The sequence below is a fragment of the Peromyscus californicus genome, unplaced genomic scaffold (assembly GCF_007827085.1).
Source record: "Peromyscus californicus insignis strain IS unplaced genomic scaffold, ASM782708v3 Scaffold_9__1_contigs__length_137607984, whole genome shotgun sequence".
In the NCBI taxonomy this organism is placed as follows: Eukaryota; Metazoa; Chordata; class Mammalia; order Rodentia; family Cricetidae; genus Peromyscus; species Peromyscus californicus.
This window is the reverse complement of record NW_026294617.1, coordinates 127,393,615-127,405,960: the sequence shown is the minus strand read 5'-3', so window position 1 is coordinate 127,405,960 and position 12,346 is coordinate 127,393,615.

Sequence of the window (12,346 nt, the reverse complement as noted above, 5' to 3'; positions counted from 1 at the left end):
CTGACTTGTATGTGGTTGGTATAAAACTAACTAGGACAACATATTAAAGTCAATAAATGTAATAAATCATTTAAATAGACATCAAATAAAGACAAAAATCTCATGAGTATCTCAACAGATGCAAAAAAGTCTTTGACAAAATCCATCATTCCTTCAAAGTTCTAGAGAATGTAGGACTAGAGGGAAAATACTTCAACATAATTGGTGATATATATATATATATATATATATATATATATATATAAGAAATCCATAGCCAACATTATCATAAATGGAGAAAAGTGAAGCAATCCCACTGGTCAGAAACAAGAGAGGGTTCTCTTGTTCTCTATCCCACTCTTTGTCAATATTGTAGTCAAAGCACTAGCTTTAGCAATAAGGAAATTAAAGGAATACAAATAGGAAAACGGGAAGTCAAGCTATCACTATTTACAGAAAGCATGATATTATGAATAAGAAATCCCATATACTCTACCAGAAAACTTTTAGAAACACTAAACAACTTCAGCAATGATGCAGGATAGAGAATTAACTTGCACAAATCAATACCTTTTTAATATATGCACAACAAACATACAGAGAACTAGATCATGGATAAACTCTCATTCACAATAGCATCAAAAGGAAATGAAATACCTATGAATAAACCTAAACAAGGAGGTAAAGGACATTTACAATGAACACATTAGACTTTTGAAGAAAGATAAAGGCACTAGAAAATGGAAAGACAGCACATGCTCATGGATTGGTAAAATTAATATTGAGAAAATGCACATTTTACTGCTGTGGGATATCTTTCTCTATGATAAGAATAAGTGTTTCTCTAATTGGTTGACAAATGAAGCTATTTGGCCAGTTGTGAGGCAGAATAAGGTTAAGCTGTACATTCCAACTGGAGAGAGAGGAAGAAGAAAGGCAGAGGTTGAGGAGATGCCAGCTGCCACCAAAAGAACAACAACATGCCAGTAGGCCAGTAAGCCACAGAACACATGGCAAAACATAGATTAAAAATTATGGGTTAATTTAAGTGTAAGAAGTAGTAAGTAATAAGCCTGAGCTAATGGCCAAGCAGTTATAATTAATATAAGTTTCTGAGTGATTATTTTAAAAGTGGCTATGGGACCACAGGGGCCAGGCAGGACCAGAGAAAACTTCTGGCTACATTTTACCAATGACAAATTGAAGATTCAGTGTAATCCCAACCAAAATCTCCATCTCATTCCTATAGAAACACAAAAGACCCTGGGTAGCCCAATTAATCCTTGATAAATGAGCAATGCTTGATTTATTACTATTTAAGTTTACAAATACTTACTGAAGTTGTCTGTGAGGGAACAGAAAAGTATTAAAGGCAACTAACATAGCATTTTAGATAGACAGATTATACCTGGTTAAGGAAAACCTGATATGAGGGAAGTTTGCTGAGTTAAAGATAAAGTGATAACTAAGAGGGTAACACAAGGCAGAGTTCCTGGCAGCTCCTACATAGCATGGAGATTATTCTATTTCTACTGGGGAAAATACACAATAACATCAAATTTCACACAGTGTAGCACTTCATCAAGAGCATCAGTGAAATCATAATACCTTAAGAAACAAATAATCCTCCAGGCCCTTTAGAACGCACTACAGTATGACATCAGAGGCAAACTTCTTGCTTTTGCCTTCTTTACAGAACTGAGTATTTCCACAACATCAGAAATTCTACTTTCATGAATTACTTTGTCACTTTTACATACTTATATTCCCAGGTTTTTTATTCCCTCTCAGTCTCTCTCTCAGTCTCTCTCTCTCTGTCTCTGTCTCTGTCTCTCTCTGTCTCTCTGTCTCTCTGTCTCTCTGTCTCTCTGTCTCTCTCTGTCTCTCTGTCTCTCTCTCTCTCTCTCTCTCTCTCTCTCTCTCTCTCTCTCTCTCTCTCTCTCTCAGTTCTTAGTTTCCTTCTGATTTTCTTTTTATCTTTTTAGAAGAGATACCCAGTGTGAGAAAGACTATCATCCATAAGAAACAGGTGCACACGAAGACATCTGAGTATACTACCAACTTGAATGTGTCTAAACAAACTGATTAGAGATTTTACATCACTGAGATTTGCTGTAAATTGTACAACAAAATACATGTTGCCTAGATTATAGAACTACCACACTGCGCTGTGGCATCTGACTTTTTTCACATTTTAGAAATAATTTTTCATTTATTAAATATACTCATTATTAAATGTACTGGTGCTTTCCTTCAGAATATGGACTTAACACAGAAGAGTACAGCTTCAAAATTTTAGAGTATAAACACTGGAGTAAGCCTAGAAACCAGAAAAATAAAAAGGAACCTAGAAGGGGGAACTGAATTGAGGGGCCTAGCGGCCTACATGAATGCCTTCAAGATTAGTATGTCTTTAAAGAAGACCAATTTTCTACTAACATGACACTTCTGACCCCAGGCCTCCTGCCAGTCAAAATGAAAATTTTGTCATCAGTAGTTTATCTTAGGCTTTAAATTTTCCAAAATGTATTTTCCTTTACAGAGGAAGCTTGTTCCAGTGGCAGGTGGTCATAAAGTAAGATCATTTAGGTTAGTCTGTCTTCTAGAAGAAGAGAGAATAATGATATCCAAGCTGAAATACTATCTTTATCTGAGAGGTGAATTGGGCTTTACTCCATGGTCCTGTGGAGGGGACCATGATAAAATTTACAAAAATGCAAACTTTTGAGTGAACTTAACCACCTCTGTTCTGTGATACTCCCTGTCACAGGCATGGAGGACTCAGTCTACTTCGCAACCTGAAGGTATAACCTGAAGGAAAGTTTCATGAATTCACTTGTTCGTTTATGCCCATACATAGCTATTTTCAGAAAGACAATTAAATACGAGGTATGAGACACTGTAGAAATGCAGGACTTACAAATTACAATTCCATAACCTTCAAGAATGATTAACAGCTAACCATTGTTAAAAGCAGGAGATATATGAAGTATCTTAAAATTGGACTGGGTAACAGATTGTATACATGCCATAGTGACTCTCACTTTGAATAACTGGGTGAGCTGATCATAAATTAAAAAACTGTACCATATTAAAGCAAAAAGCTAGCTCCATGTTTTAAATCTCCATTCCTCATTACAAACTGTAGAAAGGTTTTAGTTTTTAATGTTAACTAAGGAATCTCCATATGAGATGTGTTAAGAATCCATCCCAGCTGCTCTTCTTTCTTTTCAGTGTGACCCCAAACAAGGAATGTTTCACATGGTGTTGGGTTTCAGAGTGAAAGCTCAGGACAGCTGTGATATCAAATGAGGTGCCACCTGGCCTAATCACCGTGACAATATGTGCTCTGTCCTGCACAGCTAACAGATGGATTGGGTATCAGCCTGATGTCATAATCTGTTAAGTTTGTAATATGGAGCATTAGCCATTTATTTAAGATTCATCTCTTCTTCTCTGATGGCACACTGTACCCTAGGTGGAGAGATGATGCTGTCCTTGTATGCTGCCATCTCTAGTAATATGGGATCTTAGTTCGCATTATTTAAGGGTAATTAGATGGTGCTCTGACTCATTTGGTGAACTGTCACTCCACTAGCAGAACACTTTGGTGGAATTTTCCATTCACAGCACAGATTACTAGTCTTTGAAATTTATCTCATTATTTAAAAAGAAAAATAAGTTCTGAAATATTGACTTTCTTAAACATGTTGCTTAGTTTTCTCTTTGGGGCATTTGACTGACGATCATTAACTGTGTAATGGAAATGTTTTATATTCACATATATAATCCCCTATAAACACTAATATGAAAGTTATCAGTAACATGAGTCTACAAAATCTGTAATCAACATTTAAAAGGTCTGAATGATTAATGTTAGTAAACTCATCACAGATTTATTAAGTGTTTCTTATAAATGCAAAGGACAATGATACGAAACAGGGATGAAGAAAAAATGACATATCAGCTTCAAGGGGCAGGCCTTAACCCCTTTTCAGTAAATTCCTTCATCCACTGTTTTCAGAACATCTCACAGATTTCCTCATACAAACGACCATTTCTTAAATATGGCAGGTGCATTTGTTGACCATGCCAGTGGCATCCTAACACTTCCTCCACACTTTCTTTGATCCAGGAGAGGTACTACCCACCCCAGTCTTACCTGTAGCTACGGCCAGTAAGAAGCCACTTGGGACTGTGCTCATAGTGTTTAGGTCTTCCACATGCCTTCCCTTCCCTTACAGAAAAAATAAAAAGAATGATGACTTTGATTAATTCCCTAATAGATAATAGATTATTTGTAGACATAAAAATGGTTATAACAAAGTAAAAATAAATATACTTTGTAAGTTTATCAAGATTTTTCATAATATCTTATTTCTTTTAAAAACTATTTTTCTTTAAACAAGAGAGAATATAAAGAATGTCACAGTTTGATTTTAATTTTTCATTTGTTTTAATTTTTAAATAAAGTTCACTTTATTGTAATGAGTTCACAAATAAAAACATTACACAGCTAGATTAAGGTAGCCACACAAACAATTGGACAGCCTCTACCTCTACACATCTTCATGAACTTCTATACAGTTATGACAACCATTCATTCCGAAGCTTTACCTTAGGTTTTACAGTTACACATCAATTTCGTTTTGATTCATTTATCTATCACAAAGTAAAATTAACAGAATTTAAAGGAAAAATTATCAGTTTTGTATCCTCTTTTATGACTCATGTACACTGTACTATTTGCATACACACACACACACCACTGTTTATACATATGGATGTACTATTCACAAAACTCTGCATATGGCAGTTTATAGTTAAGCTGGTTAATGCATAGATATATGATGCAATAGTTTCATTTTCACATAAATAATCACTGTAAAATTATGCTAATACACCAACCTTAATCATGCAACTATGTGAAACTTTACTTGATATACCTAAATGGAAGAGCCATTATTTTTCATGTTTTAGAGGTTTACAGACCAATATCCAAGGGAAGAAAGCATTCACACAAAATTCCCAGAGCTGATGATTTTCAGAATAGGGTTCAAATTTAAATCTGTGCATGATTATGTTAATCAGGTTCATTTTCCAAACTGTGGATTTTATCACAGCTCCAATAAATGATTCTCTTGTTATCTAATTGCTAGACTCTAAAATTAGTCAGAAACCACACATGTTATTCTATAAACAATGTGGCTTTGTAATTGCTATGCGTATACAATAGGCATTGTGTGTTTCTCTGCCTGGATGCCATATGAAAGGAAAGCTTAGATCTGTGATAGCCACCGAGGGGCAAGAAGTCAAGAGGAGAGAGAACTCAATCACCACTGAATCCTAAACATCAGAAAAAGAGTTTTAGAAAACGATGATGCAGCCATTTTTTCCAAAAATAAAAGGTATTTCTGTAATTTGTGGAGTAAATGAAAAGGAGATGGAGTTTCTAGAAGTTTCTATGTGCTCAGACTAATGATGAAAATGTTAAAGTATGGTTAAAACACAGGCAACTGACAAATTCAAGGTAGGGCATGTTGCTGGGAAGAAGGGAAGAAATGAAGGGGGTGGGACAGAGGAGTGCAGGAGTGTGAGGGGGCAGGCAAAGCTTTCCTTGGAAGTACTGGATATGGGTTTTTAAAAGGAATACATTACATCTTTGTAAATCTCTTACACACCATATTTGATTACTAAGCTCCCTCGGTGTTTACCTTTTCATGTGACATTTACTTTTCTGACTCAGTAGGAGAACTACAAACATCTTATTTATCAATTCAATAAAAAATCTAAAAATATTTTAATATTTTCCTCAACAAATTTGGGGGGCATACATAATGAATGCAGAAACATCCCACTTCTGTGGTCAGACATTTAATACTGTTGGGATTTGTGGTGCTCTGTATTTAGGCAACTGGATTCAGAATACTGGATGTCTCTCTTCCTTGAGCAATTGATATACAATTTATTTTATACAAATATTTAACATTAATAAGTCAAGAATTATTTATTTGTGGAAGAGATTTGCAATTTGCCTAACATTTTAATTTTAACTGTCTCTCATGTTACTAACTATAAAATTATATTTAAAGAATCTCTGTTCCTATGTATAGCAAATATTTAAATTCACTGAGGGGCTTAGTGCCTAAAAGACTTTTTTCAAGTTTGTAGAACTTCTCAGGTATAATTCTAGAAAGCTACAACTATAGCAGCAAATTCAAGATTTGTTACTTAAAAAATGAAGAATATTATTTATAGAAATAATGTATCATGCTTAACAAGAAAACAGTTGTGACAAGGACACATTAATTATATATTTAAATATTGATGTCACTTTGGCTATATACATCATTTCTAATTACATGGAATAGTTATCAAAAATAAATGTATGACAATGTACACACCATGAGTTGCACTTCTTCACATGATTCAGAGCAGTCTATATACTTGCTCTATTATTTGCTCCTATGTAAGAATTATCCAAAGTCACAGAAAACTGAACAACCTTGTATTTTCCAGGCAAGAATAATTGGCACTGTTTCCCTACTGAGAGAATACAGTAAATACAAAATTCTTAGTCCCCACAGTTTCCTTCTGTGACTGTCTCCTCCATACCCAGTCAATCTCGAGTCCTAGAGCACCCAGTGTGATTTAATATAGTGGTTTCTATTTCTGAAACTCCCACTTTAGGCTTCTAGTCAGGGGAAACTCTTGGATTTCAAGTCTCAGTTGAAGTATTATATTTTAAGACATTTTCTCTCACTGATTTGACCCAGCACAAGTTAGCTCCTCATCTTCTTTTCCATTTTATCTCAGTTAAACTACATTGTACACCTTAAAACATAGCCACATAGGTATGTTCCATTGTCTAACTCCCTACTGTACCTGTAAAGCAGTAGGAAATTTTTGTATGGTTTTTGTCTTTCTGACTACAGTTAATCCCAGACTTTATGTGATTAGTGTTCAATGGAAAGTGTGCTAGCTTTCTACTGTAAGTTCTAGTAATAATTGCCTCTGAATGCAATAACTGTTGATTTTATATACCTTAACATTAATTAGATAACTTACTGAATATTTCACCAATTCAATATTTTTCAGTGATTTCTTTTTTTGCTGAAAAATGGCCATATTATCAACTAACAGCAAATAAATATACTACCATTTTTGTTCCAATATTTTAAATGCTCAATTTTTTCATTAAATTTCATTGATGAAGCAGTCTTAAAAATTGTTGTGGTATTTGTTCTCATTTAGCAATGATGGAAATATTTCCATGATTTTCCATTGGAGAATTATTGTTAATTTTAAATATGATGCATATTAATATTATATTATTGATAACAATATAATGTTTTCCATTTGAACTCATTAATAAAGACTATTGGGAATTGGCAGAGATTGCTTATTGGTTAAAACTCTTTCCATACAAGTATGAGAACCGGATCACAGAAAGATGGGCAGAGTAATGTGTTTGTGTAACATCAGTGTTCCTACAGAAAGACAGCAGATGGAGACTCGAAGATCTGCAGAGGCTTGTGGGCCAGCAGCCTGACATACACCACAGAGAACCAAAACAAAGCAGGAAATTGTTCCAACAAGGTGGAAGGAAAAGGCTACCAGCCATGGTTGACCTCTGACATGCACATATGCAACTCTGAATTAATATATCAACATCACACAAGAATGCAATCACACATTGAAATGAATTTATAAGAATTATTTTATTTTCTTTAGAAACATCAAAATAATGTAATGAAAATGGCCCTTAGGTGTTGGGTGGATGGTTAAGTTATCAAAGTGCTTGCCTTGTAAACATAGAGACCTGAGTTTGATCCCCAGCACCCAGATAAAAAGAAGAGCGTGGTGACATGCACTTCCAATCTCAGTGCTGGGGAGGCAGAGACAGGCAGATCCCTGGGGCTGGAAGTCCAGCCAGTCTAGCCTAATTGATGAGCAGTAGGTCTCAATGTCAGACCTTGTATCAAAAACTAAGGCAGAAAAAATGTTTAAAGAATGGCATCTATAGTAGACCTCTGGGCTCTACACAAATAAACACACACACACGCACACATACACACACACACACAGCAAAACATGCACAATAAACATATTTATACATACACACCCAGGAAAAAAAACTTTTAAAAAATTATTGCAATTGTTTTTTTCTACCTTCTTTAAATCCTACTTCAAGTGTTATTAAAGCTACTAAGACAATTGCTCAAGCAGATGAGGAAAGTTTGAAAGGTCAGAAGGAGAAAATTTCTCACCACTCTACATGAAGGAAGTGAAAAAAAAAAGCCCTCCTTCCCATAAGTTACCTGTTGAGGATAAGGGCGCAGAGTAGAGTAAAGGAAGGCAGGACTGTTACAGGTAGTGTGCTGCTGTCCTCGAAACTCCAGAGCTGAAGAGAATACATTCCCAGCATTCCTTACTTCTCAAATTCTTCTAGTCTACACAGTGTCTTGAAAGAAGAGTTGACAAGTGCATGAATTAGCTATATATGGGTCTAATAAATGACATTCTCAAACACAGTTTCCATGATTTTATTATTAATTTAAGATACAAAATAATACAGATTAAAGTTGTTATCACATATGTAGGCTAGAGGGCCCTAAAGAGAAGAAATATTCACCTTACGATTAAAATGTCAGAAAGCCACTAAGAAGTTTCAAACATCCATCCATCTTTAGTGCCACAGTTTTAAGTCATGTGTACATGAACAGACGCCCTTGTATCAACAATGAAAATAAAACAGTGGTGTGTGGGTGTGGCATATGTGTGAATACATATGCAAACGAAAGCTTTAAAAGTTGAGCTGGTAAGTTTTAAATAATTTCATTCCATTTTACACCAATTGTACATCTTGCCAATTTTTGTTGTCATTCAAAACATTATCCATTTTTAAATCTCTTAATATCATTGACAGTTACATTTGATATCACTGCTGTGGGATGGTCTGTATGTCAAATGTGTTGCTGATTGGTCAATGAATAAATCACTGATTGGCAGTGGCCAGGCAGGAAATGTAGGCGGGACAAGGAGGAGAATAGAGCTGGGAAGTGGAAGGCTGAGGGGGGAGACTGCCAGCCGCCATCAGGACAAGGAAGATGTAAAGTACCGGTAAGCCACAAGCCACGTGACAAGGTATAGATTAATAGAAATGGATTAATTTAAGCTGTAAGAACAGTTAGCAAGAAGCCTGCCACGGCCATACAGTTTGTAACCAATATAAGTCTCTGTGTTTACTTGATCGGGTTTGAGCAGCTTGGGACTGGCGGGTGAGAGAGATTTGTCCTGACTGTGGGCCAGGCAGAAAAACTCTAGCTACAAATGGCGCCCAACGTGGGGCAAGAGTTTCCACCTAAAACCTGAGAAAAAAGATTCTAAAACGGAGCTAAAAACAGTTCCTAATTGTCTCTCTCAAATGAGCGGCAGCTGCTGGTTTGAGCTACTGGCGGGTTCCTAGCGTGTGCGCTTGACCTGCCGCCATATGGCGGGAATGAGGCCTCTGCAAATGGCACATTAAGCTGCATTGTGAATTTAGCCTTTGCTAGTACAAAACAAAAAAGAGGTTTCTGGGCTACACGCTGCTTGGATAAAAGCATAGACCCACGATAGCTCCCAGAGCTGATGGTAAAGTACCGCCATGTTGGGAAGCTGAGGTGGGCGGAGCCAGCAGCCACAGCTGCTGCAGCTTAAAGCAATAGATTCACAATAAGACAGATTCAGATGTAATAGTTTAAAATGTGTGTAAAATATACGTAGGCTTGAAAGAGACAAAAAAAAAGGTGATATATACAGTATAGAAACAAATACATGGTTTTAAAAAATAAAGTCTTTAAAGAGACAGTAAAATTAATATAAAAAATAAGCCACATAGAGATGACTATTACACAGAGAGTCTGGATTGTGTTGTCTTTGGGATTCTTAACTACAGAGAGATATTTGATTGTAAAGGAAGCTGAGTTAAACCAGTATGTATATTTTAAAGATACTTTGACTTCAAAATTTGGATGTAAGGATATGTTGCTTTGGAAAAGAGTCTCTTTTGTTTCCACAAAAAGCAAGAGGCTATGGATTTGTTCCAGAGTAAGATACATCAGGTTTGACCAGCCAAGACCCCCTGAAAGGTCTCGGATGACACCATGGCCCAAATGATCCAACATCCAAAACCGTTTCAAGACAACTGGCTCAGATGATACAGCCTCACGGACTACTCCATGATCCTAAAATTTTCTTTGTTTCCCCAAAAGATACAGCGCCCCCCTCCAGCAGGAAGTAGTAAGAAAAGCTACGCCCAAATTCCCAAATATACCAAGCTGACTTTAGAAATGTGTAAAGGTTAAAACCTTCCTTTTTAAGAAAAGAAAACGGGAAGTGCTGTGGGATGGTCTGTATGTCAAATGTGTTGCTGATTGGTCAATGAATAAATCACTGATTGGCAGTGGCCAGGCAGGAAATGTAGGCGGGACAAGGAGGAGAATAGAGCTGGGAAGTGGAAGGCTGAGGGGGGAGACTGCCAGTCGCCATCAGGACAAGGAAGATGTAAAGTACCAGTAAGCCACAAGCCACGTGACAAGGTATAGATTAATAGAAATGGATTAATTTAAGCTGTAAGAACAGTTAGCAAGAAGCCTGCCACGGTCATACAGTTTGTAACCAATATAAGTCTCTGTGTTTACTTGATCGGGTTTGAGCAGCTTGGGACTGGCGGGTGAGAGAGATTTGTCCTGACTGTGGGCCAGGCAGAAAAACTCTAGCTACATATCACAGTTATTCAAAACTGAGTATAAATTTCTCAGAGGCTCTTATTTAAGGTACATTTTTACTGTATAGGAATTCAGACAACTGGACATTTTCTCAGAACTTTTGTTGAACGAAAAGAATGTGGAGTAAATTACCCTAAGACTTCAGATCTTTTAGAATGTGTTACTATTTTCAGTTTAAATAAATGATCATTGGTCCAGTGGAGAATTTCTTGATAAACGTGTTTTCCCCAAATTGAGCAGATTTGGTTTTTGAAACTGGGTTTCACTGTGCAACCTAAGGTGACTGTAAGTTTGTAGTTGTTTAGCCCCAGTCTCCTGAGTGCTGGCATTGGCTCATTTTCCTTTCTTCTCTTGGCATACTTGGTGTGCAAAGTAAAACTGATACAACCACAACTTTTATATTGGTACACTGTAATTTTTTTAGTATTTGCATGCTTTCTTCTGCTGTGATTTCTTCCAAATTAAAATTAATTATCAGTGTATGCCTAGGTCACTTATTTTTCATGGTTCTCTTAAAAATATACTCTGAAAAATGTGTTATTATTTTCTTATTAAATTGTGTTTCTTATTTTATGCTTATGTGTATTTTACTTGCATGTATTTCTAGGTGCTACATAGGTGCAGGTGCTGGAGGAAGCCACAAGAGGGCTTAGATTCCTTGGCACTGTAGTTACAGACAGCATGAGAGGCGCTGTGGGTACTAGGAACCCAACCTGGTCCTCTCCAGGGGCAGCCAGTACTCTCAACCACTGAGCCATTTCTCCGGCTTCTCTTTGTTATTATTTTAATTATATACTCATACACTGGATTAGATTATCTTGTTTTTCCCCTAGAAATCTCATTAAATGTACTTAACATTCCTGATTGGCCTTTCATAACCTGTACTTCTTTTCATCAAGTTTAGTTTTGTTAAGCATTTTATTTAAGTTCTGGGGAACTTGAGCACTGATGTCATTCATGGCTCAGTTTGGGAGGTTCTGGTTCATTACTTTCAATAAAGCCTTTTCTTAACTTGAGACCACATGTTTGATCTTGAACACACAGTTTGGTTCCCTTTTCCATGAATTCAAAGCCCTCTAAAATCTTATAAGAACTGTAGTCTGTTCTTGGAAATCCTTTTCATGAAATTATGAGAACAAAAGCTGGAAATTTTCAGAAAGGTCACTTTTCATTTCAGGAATCTGCATTTATCTGTTTTATTTCCAGAGGTCTCATTGGTTGTGTGTAGAAATCTCATATATCATTACATTTCAACTCTATCTCTAAACTTTGTTAATGTTGAATCCAAGAACAGATGTCATTCTTGGAATGCAATTCTATCTCTTTATTCAAGACAAATTTCTCAAAAAGTCTAGTGAACAGACCATGCTCTTCTTGATTTTCGTGGTACTTCAGAAATCTTCCTATCCACACTTCTTTGGTTGTTCCATTAGTTTGAGAGAGAGAGAGAGAGAGAGAGAGAGAGAGAGAGAGAGAGAGAGAGAGAGAGAGAGAGAGAGAGAGAGAGAGAGAGAGAGAGGAGATAAGACACACAAGTTGAACCTTAATCATAAAACTTCAAACAGTAGTCCTCAACATGTTTTGTAAATGTTTAT